At 42.0% G+C, this 12950-nt stretch overlaps 1 pseudogene across 1 annotated transcript in view; it reads right to left on the minus strand.

The window, feature by feature from the left end:
* Positions 1–12169, minus strand: part of LOC105538626 — a 146485-nt pseudogene extending 134316 nt beyond the window's left edge. The window contains exons 1-3 of the transcript XR_001005938.1: positions 11987–12169; positions 10523–10615; positions 460–586 (exon numbers count right to left, since the gene is read on the minus strand). The product of XR_001005938.1 is annotated as a zinc finger protein 430-like (transcript). The remainder of the gene's footprint in view (positions 1–459; positions 587–10522; positions 10616–11986) is intronic.
* Between the last annotated feature and the right edge of the window lie 781 nt (positions 12170–12950).

Genomic DNA, 12950 nt, shown 5'->3' on the forward strand with positions numbered 1-12950 from the left:
GGATGGTCTCGATCTCCTGACCTCGTGATCCGCCCAAAGTGCTGGGATTACAGGCTTGAGCCACCACGCCCGGCTATAACAGAAATTTCTAAGTATTTAGAAAACATTTTACATTTGTAGATTCTTCATTTCACTACCTGGTACTCATTAATCAAAAATTGGTGGTGGCAAATAGATTTTAAGATATGGGCAACAATATTTTATGCCACTAAATTTCTGGAATTGCCACTAATCTAAAGTGAAGGATACAGATCAGCCCAGGAACGTGGAAAGTTTAAGTCAAGATAAAACATCCTGAAAAAATTCTTTTCTACATGGATAAATCCTCAAGACTTTCTTAAGAACAAATATCAGAAACTCATTTATGCAAAGCATAAATTACCAAAAATTATTCTACAAAAAAAAGAGAAATGAAACTTTTAGGGTATATTAGTAATTGTGTACTAAAGTTATTCTCACCCAAGAAGACCAGGTTTCTGTAGTTCTCTAACATCACTTTCCTATACAAATCCTGCTGAGCAGTGTCCAGGCACTGCCACTCCTCCAGAGAGAATTCTATGGCCACATCCCTAAATGTCAACGGCCCCTGAAAAACACAAGCACACAAGACACACGTATATTTACCAAGTGGCCATGGGCAGAATTTATTATTTGAATTAACGTGAAATGAGAGAATAAAGAGAATTGCTTCTCACTTACAGGAATAACTGAAATTATCTAATTTTTTTTTTTTTTTTGAGACAGAGGCAACCTCCGCATGCTGGCTTCAAGCGATTCTCCTGCCTCAGCCTCCTGAGTAGCTGGGATTACAGGCATGCACCACCACATCTGGCTAATTTTGTATTTTTAGTAAAAACAGGGTTTCTCCATGTTGGTCAGGCTGGTCTCTAACTCCCAACCTCAGGTGATCCACCCACCCTGGCCTCCCAAAATGCTAGGATTACAGGCGTGAGCCACCATGCCTGGCCCCAATCATTTTTAACACATAAATAGGATTCAAGTGATTCTCCTGCCTCAGCCTCCCAAGTGGCTGGGATTACAGGCATGCACCACCATGCCCAGCTAATTTTGTATTTTTAGTAGAGACGGGGTTTCTCCATGTTGGTCAGTCTGGTCTCGAACTCCCGACTTCTGGTGATCCACCCACCTCGGCCTCCCAAAGTGCTGGGATTACAAGTGTGAGCCACCACACCCAGCCAACAAATTTTTATGATGTGCTGATGCACACAGAAGAACATGGCATCACTGCTAAGATATTGCCCCTCAAACAGTAAATTATTGTCTGAATGTAACTATAAAGATACATAGTTTTATACAAAGTTCAAGATACAGATATCTCCCATGTTCTGTTATTTTTAATGGTGATTTTAAGTAGTCTTTCTTTAGCACCGTAGATAGCAGATATCTCCTAATAATTTTTTTCAGAACTTTCTGGGTAATAAATGGCATTCTGTTTAAATAAGGATTTCTTAATCCTGTTCTGCATAGAGTTAATAGAGAAAACAGATGAAACCTCAATATTACACGTTCTCCATCTTTACTAGGGACCCCAGCTTTCCCCCAATAGGAATCTTGAGTATTTACATCTCCCCATGTTTAACAGCCACAAAGGGAACATTTTTAATAGTGCCGATTATAAATTCATGGTAGGAATTCTGCATGGCATATAAGAAGCCATGATGTAGGGAATGTAGAGAAAGCTCTGGTATATAGAAAGGAAATGTTTTGCAGAAAGCCTTGAATATTATAAGAATTTTAAAATGTAGTTAAAACAAACTCCTTAGGGAGGAAAAACACAAGTAGGGAAGTAAAGGTTTGCAAGTACTAAATGCATGGCATTCCATGAAGCAGAGTGCACACAGCTCTTCATCTGAGACATGTTTAGCTGAAAAAAGGCCATTTTTTCTCTCCTTCTCTGAAAATCCATTTTAGATAACATTCTCTGGACAAGTTACACCCGCATCTTGAGAATATTCATTTAAAAATGCCAGCAGCACCTTTTTGTCTGCTGCCATCACACGCACAAACAGAAGGAAAATCCTGCAGAAAAAGTCCACCCATTTCTCTGTCCTTTATAATAGAAGAGATTCAGGAACAATGAGGTGCTCTATGAATATAAAAGTAAGTTTCTCTTTTCCTGTCCTCCGGTGCCCTCCTCTGCCACAGACACCAGCAATTTCTGCTACAGTAATGGAAATATGAGCCACACTCCCTTGTTCCTACCAAACCCAAACAGAACAAGCTCTGTGACCACCCTTTAGTGCAAAGGTGGCACTTAGCTCTCATGAATGTATATTGAAGTCCTCATACTTGATTCTGGCCTCACCTTAGAGTCACATGAGGCACTTCATTAAAACAACATGGATGCTTCCACCCACAACAATAAACAAAATCCGTGGAAAGGGCATAAGTAAGAGATTTCTGCCATGTAATCCTAATTAGAAGACTGGGCAGAGGCCAGGTGCAGTGACTCACACCAGTAATCCCGGCACTTTGGGAGGCCAAGGCACACGGATCACCTGAGGTCAGGAGTTCAAGATCAGCCTGGCCCACATGATGTAACCTCATCTCTACTAAAAACAAAAAATTAGCCAGGAATGATGGCGGGTGCCTGTAATCCCAGCTACTCAGGAGGCTGAGGCATGAGAATGACTTGAACCCGGGAGGCGGAGGTTGCAGTGAGCGGAGATTATGCCATTGCACTCCAGACTGGGTGAGAGTGAGATCCTGTCTCAAAAACAAAAACAAAACAAACAAACAAACAAACAAAAAGACGAGGCTGATAACCACTTAGCTAAGCATTGCCTCTCAAACTTTAAAGAGCTTAAAATTCGCTTGGTAATTTTGGCCCCACTCTATGTAATGTGAATATGCAAGTCTGAAAAGGGTCCATGAATGGGTGTTTCAAACGAGTTCCCTGTCAATGCTGATGTTGTTCCCACTGGGCTCATTATTAGCATTAGTTAGAGAAGCAGACATAGCACAGAGTCCCTTACACTCAGCACTCGTCACAACACAAATACTTCTGGTACAAATAAAACCAATCTCCATCTTAAAGTTTTATATTCTTTGCTGGCTGTTTAAAGTTTACAGAACAAACAGAAGGCAGCAATGTCTGAATAAATTTGCCTTTGGAAAATAACATGTACACACATACTAATGCAATGTTTATTAAGCAGGTACTATGGGCTTAAGAGTATGTTACAGAGCACTGTGCTGGGCATAACACATTATGTGATTTAATCCTAATAACACCCTGAAAGTTGACACTAAGTGTTCAATAATTCCCAGGGTTTAGATAAAGGGTTCAGCATTTTTATTTCTTCCTCTGTTTCTCTGTCATGGATTTTGTTTTAAATGTATAGAATAAAAGCTAAATATAGGCAGATGAGAAGAACATAGAAAAAGTTTAACATAGTTTAAAGAAATTTTTATTGTGTATATATTTTCTTGTTTGTGGCTTGTGGAGCAACTGCTACACTGGCAGAAATAGAAAACAAGTCGCTAAATGGAATGCTTCTGTAAGCACTGGTTTTAATATAAAATTTAAAAAATAAGATCCTAAAATAAATAGTTTATTTCTCTCATTTACCTGTTTTTGGGTTTCAGAAAATTGTGAGCACCAGCTCTAGAAAGGCAGCAAGATTCACCAGACACAACTCCAATCTCTCTTTTTTTTTTTTTTTTCTGAGACCGAATCTCACTCGGTCGCCCAGGCTGGAGTACAGTGGCACAATCTTGGCTCACTGCAACCTCCGCCTCCCGGGTTCAAGTGATTCTCCTGCCTCAGCCTCCTGAGCAGCTGGTATTACAGGCATGTGCCACCACGCCCAGCTAAGTTTTGTATTTTTAGTAGAGACGAAGTTTCACCATGTTAGTCACGCTGGTCTCGAACACCCGACCTCGTGATCTGCCTGCCTCGGCCTCCCAAAGTGCTGGGGTTACAGGTGTGAGCCACCACACCCGGCCAAAACTCTGATTTTTATAAATCAGTTTTGTGAGGCAAGGCTCCGGAGTGGGGCCAGACATAAATAAGGCCTCCAAAAAGGATTAATCTGAACAGAATTTGGGCAGGGAAAGGACCCTATGTAGAATTCTGTTCTCTCTGCCACCAAGGTATTTCCAGTTCTGTTTTTCCTAAGCTTACCTACGAGAATCTTAAATCCCAGAGCTTATGTAACTTTAATCTATTTTTGCCACTGCCCTGTCAATTTTATAACATATACTAATAAGCAATTTAAACAAATTTCTTAAAGTTCTTTAGAATAATTATATTAGAAGATACATACATATTCTTAGCAAAGTAAAAGAAACACAAATAATAACAAATCTTCACTCCATAAATATCCCTTCAGGTGATGATATCAGAAGTAACAATATAAAAGAGTGGCCCAAATTTCTTTTGGACACATCTATTCATTGTATCAATCATATAATGCTTAATTCACACATGTATCCAGTTGTTAGTCTAGACAAAATGTTTCTGGATAGTAGGGACCATGACTGCTTCATCTGTTTTTTGAATGGCCATATAAAATGAAAACAATTACTTTATCTGTTTGAGTCACCAGACCTATTGCTTTCATCCAAGTACCCGGAAACTTGAGAAACTCTCATCTGGGTACCAACCAAAGTTATTTCTTGTATGAGGGGAGAAAAAAACAGAGAATTGCCGGGTGTGGTGGCTTACGCCTGTGATCCCAGCACTTTGTGAGGCTGAGGCAGGGAGATCACAAGGTCAGGAGTTCAAGACCAGCCTGTGCAATATGATGAAACCCTGTCTCTACTAAAAATGCAAAAATTAGCCATGTGTGGTGGCAAGTGCCTGTATTCCCAGCTATTTAGGGGGCTGAGGCAGAAGAGTCACTTGAACCCGGAAGGCAGAGGCCGAGATCATACCACTGCACTCCAACCTAGGCAACAGAGCAATACTCCGTCTAAAAAAAAGAAAAAAAGAAGAAAAAAACAAAAAACAAACATACACATACACACACACACACACACACACACACACACGCACAGAATGACTCATTTCTCTTACACTAAGCCAGAAGCAGAATTAACCACTCTTGTCAGCCTGACCAATTCTGCCCTAGACATCCTCAAATGTCTCAAAGATGCCTAGGTGATTGTGAGAGGTTTCTTAGTGACCCTGGCTGATGGCCCAATGATAATCCAGGCTGGAGAGATTCAGGCTGATTCTAAATAGAACATGGCCTGGTGGAGTTCCAGAACCTAATCACGTGTCCCAATTTGCTAGCTTTTGGGTAAGGAGAAGGACAAGAATACTCTACCCCAGTATCACATTTTTTTAGGTAGTTATAGTTGTGGTCATGGCTATGGATACATTATGACTTTGATATCTCACTCTTAAAATGCTGATTCTGTCATCAGATTCTATTTATATCTGAAGCCTCTCGCACGACTGTGGTAAATCACTGAACAAGATCTGAAAAGTTTTAAGAACCACACTCTCAAAGGGGGCTTTAAGATGTCTATGTTGACAACTCACAATGGAGAAAATGCCTCCTGTTGGTTTTCTGTACATTCTCAATCTGAAGTCTGACCCTGTCCTGTAAATCCCAGGAAGAGGCCAGACCTTATGTGCAGATTCTAGGTAGGATCAACCACACTCTGCATTCTTGGGTGTTACAGCAACTGGAGTACAATCAAAGGAGAGATCCCCTCATAGAGGCTGCTCTAGCTCATTCTACGTAATATGACTACCTAAAAGGAAAAAGTGGAGGCAACATGAATATAAGAGAGTTTATTTGGGCCAAGCTTGAGAATAGTAACCTGGGAGCAAAGACACATTTTCCAAAGACTGAACAAATAAGAAACTGAATCCCTGAATAGACCAACAAGCTCCAAAATTGAATTAGTAATAAATAGCCTACTAACCAAAAAAAAAACAAAAAAACCAAGAACCAGACAAATTCCTAGCTGAAGTCTACCAGTTGTATAAAAAAGAGCTAGTACCACTTCTACTAAAAATATTTCAAAATACTGAAAAGAAAGGACTCCTTTTCAACTCATTATATGTAAGAATAACATCATTCTGATATCAAAACCTGGCAGAGACCAAACAAAAGATAGAAAACTTCAGGCCAATATCTTTGATGAACATTGATGAAACTATCCTCAACAAAATACTGGCAAACTGAATTCAGAAGAACATCAAAAAACTAATCCACTATAATCAAGTAGGCTGCATCTCTGGGATGCAAGCTGGTTCAATATACAATCAATAAATGTTATTCATCATACAAAGAGAACTAATAACAAATACCAAAAGATGATCTCAATAGATGCTAAAAACACTTTCAATATAATTTAACATTTTTCATGTTTAAAACCCTCAACAAACCAGACACTGAAGGTACATACTTCAAAATAATGAGATATCTATGACAAACTTACAGCCAACATACTGACTGGACACAAGCTGGAAGCATTCCTCCTTGAAAACTGGCACAAGATAAGGATGCCTTCTCTCAAAACTCCTATTCAACATAAAATTGGAAATCCTGGCCAGAGTCATCAGAGAAGAGATGAAAATAAAAGGCATTCGCCGGGCATGGTGGCTCACACCTGTAATCCCAGCACTTTGGGAGGCCGAGGTGGGCGGATCACAAGGTCAAGAGATCGAGACCATCCTGGCCAACATGGTGAAACCTCGTCTCTACTACAAATACAAAAATTAGCTAGGCATGGTGGCGTGCGCTTGTAGTCCCAGATACTCGGGAGGTTGAGGCAGGAGAATCGCTTGAACCCAGGTGGGAGGCGGAGGTTGCAGTGAGCCGAGATCATGCCACTGCACTCCAGGGTGGTGAGAGCAGGACTCTGTCTCAAAAAAAAAAAAAAAAAAAAAGAAAAGAAAAGAAAAGGCATCCAAACAGGAAGAAAGGAAGTCTAACTATCCCTGTGTGCAGATGACATGATTCTATATCTTCAAAACCCTATAGTCTCAGCAGGAAAGCTCTTTAAACTGATAAACAACTTTAGCCAAGTTTCAGGATATTAAATACATGTACAAAAATCAGTAGAATCTCTGTACATCAAAACATCCAAGCCAAAAGCCAAATCAAAAATATTATCCCATTCACAACTGCCACAAAAAGAATAGAATATCTACAAATACAGCTAATCAGAATGGTGAAAGATCCCTATGACAAGAATCACAAAACATTGCTTAAAGAAGTCAGAGATTGACCAGGGTCGGTGGCTCACGCCTGTAACCCCAGCACTTTGGGAGGCGGGGGCAGGCAAATCACGAGGTCAGGAGTTTGAGACCAGCCTGACCAACATGGTGAAACTCCATCTCTACTAAAAATACAAAAATTGGCCGGGCGCAGGGGTGTGTGCCTGTAATCCCAGCTACTCAGAAGGCTGAGGCAGGAGAATCACTTGAACCCGGGAAGCAGAGGTTGCAGTGAACTGAGATCGAGCCATTGAACTCCAGCTGGGGCAACAGAGTGAGACTCCGTCCCAAGAAAAAAAAAAAAAGAAGTCAGAGATTACGGCCAGGCGTGGTGGCTCATGCCTGTAATCCCAGCACTTTGGGAGGCTGAGGCAGGTGGGTCACAGGATCAAGAGATGGAGACCATCCTGGTCAACATGGCAAAACTCTGTCTCTACTAAAAATACAAAAATTAGATCCAGGAGTGCATCCAGAGAAAACCATGCCATGGATCTGGGGCCCACATCACTGTGTCATAAAAAGTGCGATGACCAGGTTTATGGATCACTCTATTCTCAATGACAGAATCTTCAGTCTATTAAGAAGATATGGCTGCAGAAAGACAAGATGAATTGTGGAAAGAATGCAAAGAGGGGGAAAGCAGGAGGTTTCCCAGTTCCAATGGCTGACTAATGGGAGGAGGAGATGGAGAAAGCAGAGTAAACTGATTGGACTGAAAAAAAAAAAAAAGTAAAAAAATTAGCTGGGCATGGTGGCAGGCGCCTATAATCCCAGCTACTGGGGAGGCTGAGGCAGGAGAAATACTTGAACCCGGTAGGTGGAGGTTGCAGTGAGCCGAGACGATGCCATTGCACTCCAGCCTGGGCAACAGAGTGAGACTCCATCTCAGATTTAAAAAAAGAAAAAAAAGGAGAAATGTCAGAGGCATATCATTTCAAATGAATCAGGGCAAATCCATTTTGAACAGGGGCTGGGTAAAATAAGGCTGAGACCTACGGGGCTGTACTCCCAGATGGTGAGACATTCTAAGTCACAGGATAAGAGTTCAGCACAAGATACAGGTTATAAAGACCTGGGTGATAAAATAGGTTGCAGTAAAGAAGGTGGATAAAACCCATCAGAACCAAGATGGGATGAGAGTGACCTCTGGTCGTCCTCATTGCCACACTCCCACCAATGCCATGACAGTTTACAAATGCCATGGAGACATCATGGAAACATCAGGAAATTACTTTACATTGTCTAATTGGGAAGGCAAAAATAATCCATCCCTTGTTTAGCATATAATCAAGAAATAAACACAAAAATGGGCAACTAGCAGCCCTCAGGGCTGCTCTGCCTATGGAGTAAGCCATTCTTTTATTCCGTCTGTTTCCTAATAAACTTGCTTTTACTTTATAGACTCACCCTGAATTCTTTCTTGAGCAAAATCCAAGAACCCTCTCTTGGGGTTTGGATTGTGACCCCTTTCCAATAAGAACTCTGCACATTTTCTTTTTCTCATTAAAAAAAAAAATCAGCTGAATTTGTCTTCAGTGGTCTAAATAAAATTTTTCACAGGCTCCTGAATTTGGAGCTACCCTCAATCTGAGCCAATATACAACTCCATTTTATGTCCCTCCCAAGAACATGCTGACTTCAGGGTAAAACATTCTCTGATCTAAAATCTGATTATTTCACCCTTCATTTGCCAGTCCCCTCCAACTTCTTTCTAATTTTGTTTGCTCCTCCCCAAGAAAGAAAGCCCTTGTCTGCCTAAACTTTGCAATCCTTAAAGTTCTTACACTTGGTATTTCTTCCTGTTGCAATAGTCCTTTGGAATTCAAATTTTTAACATAAATCTAACTTTGTTATATATTACAAAGTCTAGAAACTGCCTTCAAACAATAACAACTTTATCATCAGTAATATCCTCCCAAACCCCTACCATCTTAACCTTAACTGCATCTGCCTGTGGGTCCCCACCTTTCCAGGACTCTGCAGCCTCTCTCAGCAGAAAAGCTTCTTCCTCAGGTAGAGTGAGCAGGCTGGGACATCTGCAGGGGAGGCTCCCCAGAAAAAAACTAACGGAGCCTGTAATAAACTCCTTTTGCAGGCTCAATATTAGCCTTAGCTCTGAGTCACTGGGCTCAAGCTTTAATTTCTATGTTAGACTTATTCACTTGGTTTTTGAAAATATGTGTTTGAAAAATCTAGCAAAATTAGTCAAACACAGTGTTCAGATAAGGGAAGGAAATTTTAAGGTGTCTGCAATTTATACCTCAATAAAAAAAGCAAAAGTATCTATTTCTTTCATATATGCATTATTTTATTAATTCCATTAAGAATCATTTAGTAAACAATTAGTCATATGGGAAAACTTCTAGGTGGTACCAAGTTTCATCTCATAAAATGTAGCATGAAACTCGGAAATCAAGATAACAGGATTTGAACAGAGATATTCACTGTCACAAATTTACCCTGCAAAAAGAGGAACTGATGTTTTCATGAATCTATGTAACTCACCAATTATCTACATTTTCTTATAGAAATGTATTTATTTTCTACAAAAAAAAAAAATGGAATGGAGATTTTCCCTACTCATTTCCTTGGTAGCATTCTAAAAGCTGAGCCTTAGAATTCTGTTTGAAATCACCCAGCCATAAAAAACACACCTGAGAAAATTTCTAAACTCACCTGGGGGAAAAAAAAAGGGGAATAGAGAATTTTTAATGAATGAAATATATTATTAGATACCAATTTTTTTCTTAAACCCACCACTTTTATGCCTTTGGTAAATATTTTCCTACCTTTCAAGCCCTACTAATATAATACAATTTACAGCTAAAAAAACTGAGGTTAAAATAAGTGAATGAATCTTTTCAAGGTGACAAACCCAGGGAGTAGCAGTGCTGATTAAAAACAGATGTCTGACTCATGTTTCAAGTCAGGCCATTCAATCACTTGAGAGTCTTCCACCCACTCCTGCTCACTTATGTGTTCAAGAACCACCCATTCAGGAGACACCACACTATGCCCCAGTGACTGCCCCATGGGCATTTAAGTTTGCAAGTTCTTACACCATCTCACTGGGGTCAGTGTTTTTCTTTTTCCTTTTGTCTTTTGGGATACTATTTTTTCTGTCACAAATGTTCCACTTTTTTCCACTATTTCACTTTCACTATATTTATTCCACTATTTTTCTGCCCCCTTAGAGAATCCAGGGGGCAAAATTATTTGTTTTCCCCTCAATACCAGAATCTGATTGGTTGACCAGCAATGTGTCTCCAAGAGATGAAAGCTGGGTTGGGTGAAGACAATTTTAACATCTCAAGGGGTTACCTTTTCATAAAAAGAGTACACCAGAAGATTCCTCTCAGCCCCAGGGCATCCATTTGCTTCCTTGAGAGGATACACTCCAGACTTCAGGTTCTCCTATGGGAGAAAATAACCGAGAAGCTGATATCCACTAGACACTCTAGCTGACATAACCACGGCAGATATCTTGGTTTATCTCCAGACAGTACTGAAACTCAGGACCAGAAAAAAACTGAAGGGTGGCTGAGGACACATCACCCCATAAAGTTTCCAAAGGAAAACCTTGACCCCAAAACATCCTGAGACAATCCTGTAATCCTAGCTACTCAAGAGGCTGAGGCAGGAGAAGCTTGAACACGGGCAGCGGCAGAAGTTGTAGCGAGCCGAGATTGTGCCAGTACACTCCTCCAGCCTGGGCGACTAGAGCGAGACTCCATCTCAAAAAAAAAAAAAAAAAAAATCTAACTCAAGAGCATCGTTTTGAAAATTACTACATTGAAAGACAAAAAAATCAGGCTTAACCAACTATATACTGCCAATTAAGCTCCGATTACATAACCAGAAAATTTTCACCTTTATTGTACAAACTGAGAAACTACACAACTGTACCTAACCAATTACTGAATTTGGCTTTCTTCATCACGCACCTTATAAAAGTCTTTCCTTCAAGCCTCACCATGAAAAACAAATTACAAACCATAGCTGGGTGCTATACAGTTTTTGAATCACTCTTTGATTAATTTCTTGAATATTCTTGCGGTGACTTCTGCGCAATTCCCGCCCCCCCACCCCCGACACGGAGTCTTGCTCCGTGTTACACAGGCGGCATTACACAGGCTGGAGTGCAGTGGCGCGATCTCGGCTCACTGCAACCTCCACCTCCCAGGTTCAAGTGATTCTCCTGCCTCAGCCTCCCAAGCAGCTGGGACTACAGGCGTGTGCCACCATGCCCGGCAAATTTTTGTATTTTTAGTAAAGACGGGGTTTCACTATGCTGGCCAGGCTGGTCTTGAACTCCTGACTTCGTGATGCGACCGCCTCGGCCTCCCAAAGTGCTGGGATTACAGGCGTGAGCCACCCCGCCCGGCCTGTACATTTTTAATAGGAGAAAAGAGGAACTAGGAACCCAGGACCAAAGTTCTTTCCATTCATGAACTCGCACCCCAAGTCAGGATTCTCCAGTGAGGCTCCTCCCGTGGTCCCCGCACAGTCTGGGAAAGACGCTGCGCTGCGGAAGCAGAGCTGCCCAGAGAGGGCTCAAGGCCAGGGCACAGTCACTGCGCAAGGAAGAGACAGGACGTGCGGGGGCCCGGCTGTCAGCGCAGCCGCCATCTTATGGCTGATGGGTACTGACGCCGAGCTGGGCAAGAGAACTCGGGGCGCAGATTGTGGAGCTGACTGAGGAGAGGCCTGAGTCCCGCCACAGCCACGTTCCACCGGTTCCAACCAGCCCCTCCCCTCTCGGAATGTCGGACCCGGCACTCTCACCATTTCTAGGCTTCCAGGTGTTCCTGGCGTCTTAGTTGTAGCTCTCCCAATACCTGCAGGTCACAGGACCACAGAAGCTGGGCCTCTAGGAGGAGAGGACACAGAGCAGTGAAGACGAGACCAGGAGCTCAGGCCACAGCAAGAGACAAAGGCCCCGCCAAACCCGGAAGCCGCCCTGTCGGCTTCACCTGCGTGCCTGATTGGACGGTTCCTAGCCCGGCGCCTCTGATTGGATAACATTTAAATACCCGCCCCCTCAGGTCCTGATTGACTGGAAGATGTGATGAGATGCCGGGCTGAGTGAAGAGTGACAGCTTAGGCTGCATCCTTCTCTGACAGGGCTTCCTCGCCGAGCTGAGCCAGGCCCACCGCAGAGGTTATTTGCATTTAACCTTGTGTATAAGGTCATATGCACTTATAAATAATATATGGGGCCGGGCGCGGTGGCTCACGCCGGTAATCCCAACACTTTGGAAGGCCTGGGGGGCAGATCATCTGAGGTCGGGAGTTGGAGACCAGCCTGACCAACATGGAGAAACCCAGTCCTTACAAAAAATACAAAATTAGGCGGGCGTAGTGGCCCATGCCTATTATTCCAGGTACTCGGGAGGCTGAGGCAGGAGAACCGCTTGAACCTGGGAGGCGGAGGTTGCGGTGAGCCGAGATTGTGCCATTGCACTCCAGCCTGGGCAACAAGAGCAAAGCTCTGTGTAAAAAAAACAAAAAAAACAAAAAAAAAAAACAAAAAAACACATATATATACACACACACACACACACACACACACACACACACACATATATATAGTGGCTATTCAAAAATGAAAAGAATGTAACAATAATTATTTTAAAATTTCAGATTTTATGACCTTCCTGGCTCCCTCCAGTCCTTTGAACAGGCAGCCTGAGATTTTAAAAAGGAGGTAATCTTCTGAAATAAAATGTGGGCCACATGTGAATCTTAA

Source organism: Mandrillus leucophaeus, unplaced genomic scaffold, assembly GCF_000951045.1.
Source record: "Mandrillus leucophaeus isolate KB7577 unplaced genomic scaffold, Mleu.le_1.0 Scaffold196, whole genome shotgun sequence".
Lineage (NCBI taxonomy): Eukaryota > Metazoa > Chordata > Mammalia > Primates > Cercopithecidae > Mandrillus > Mandrillus leucophaeus.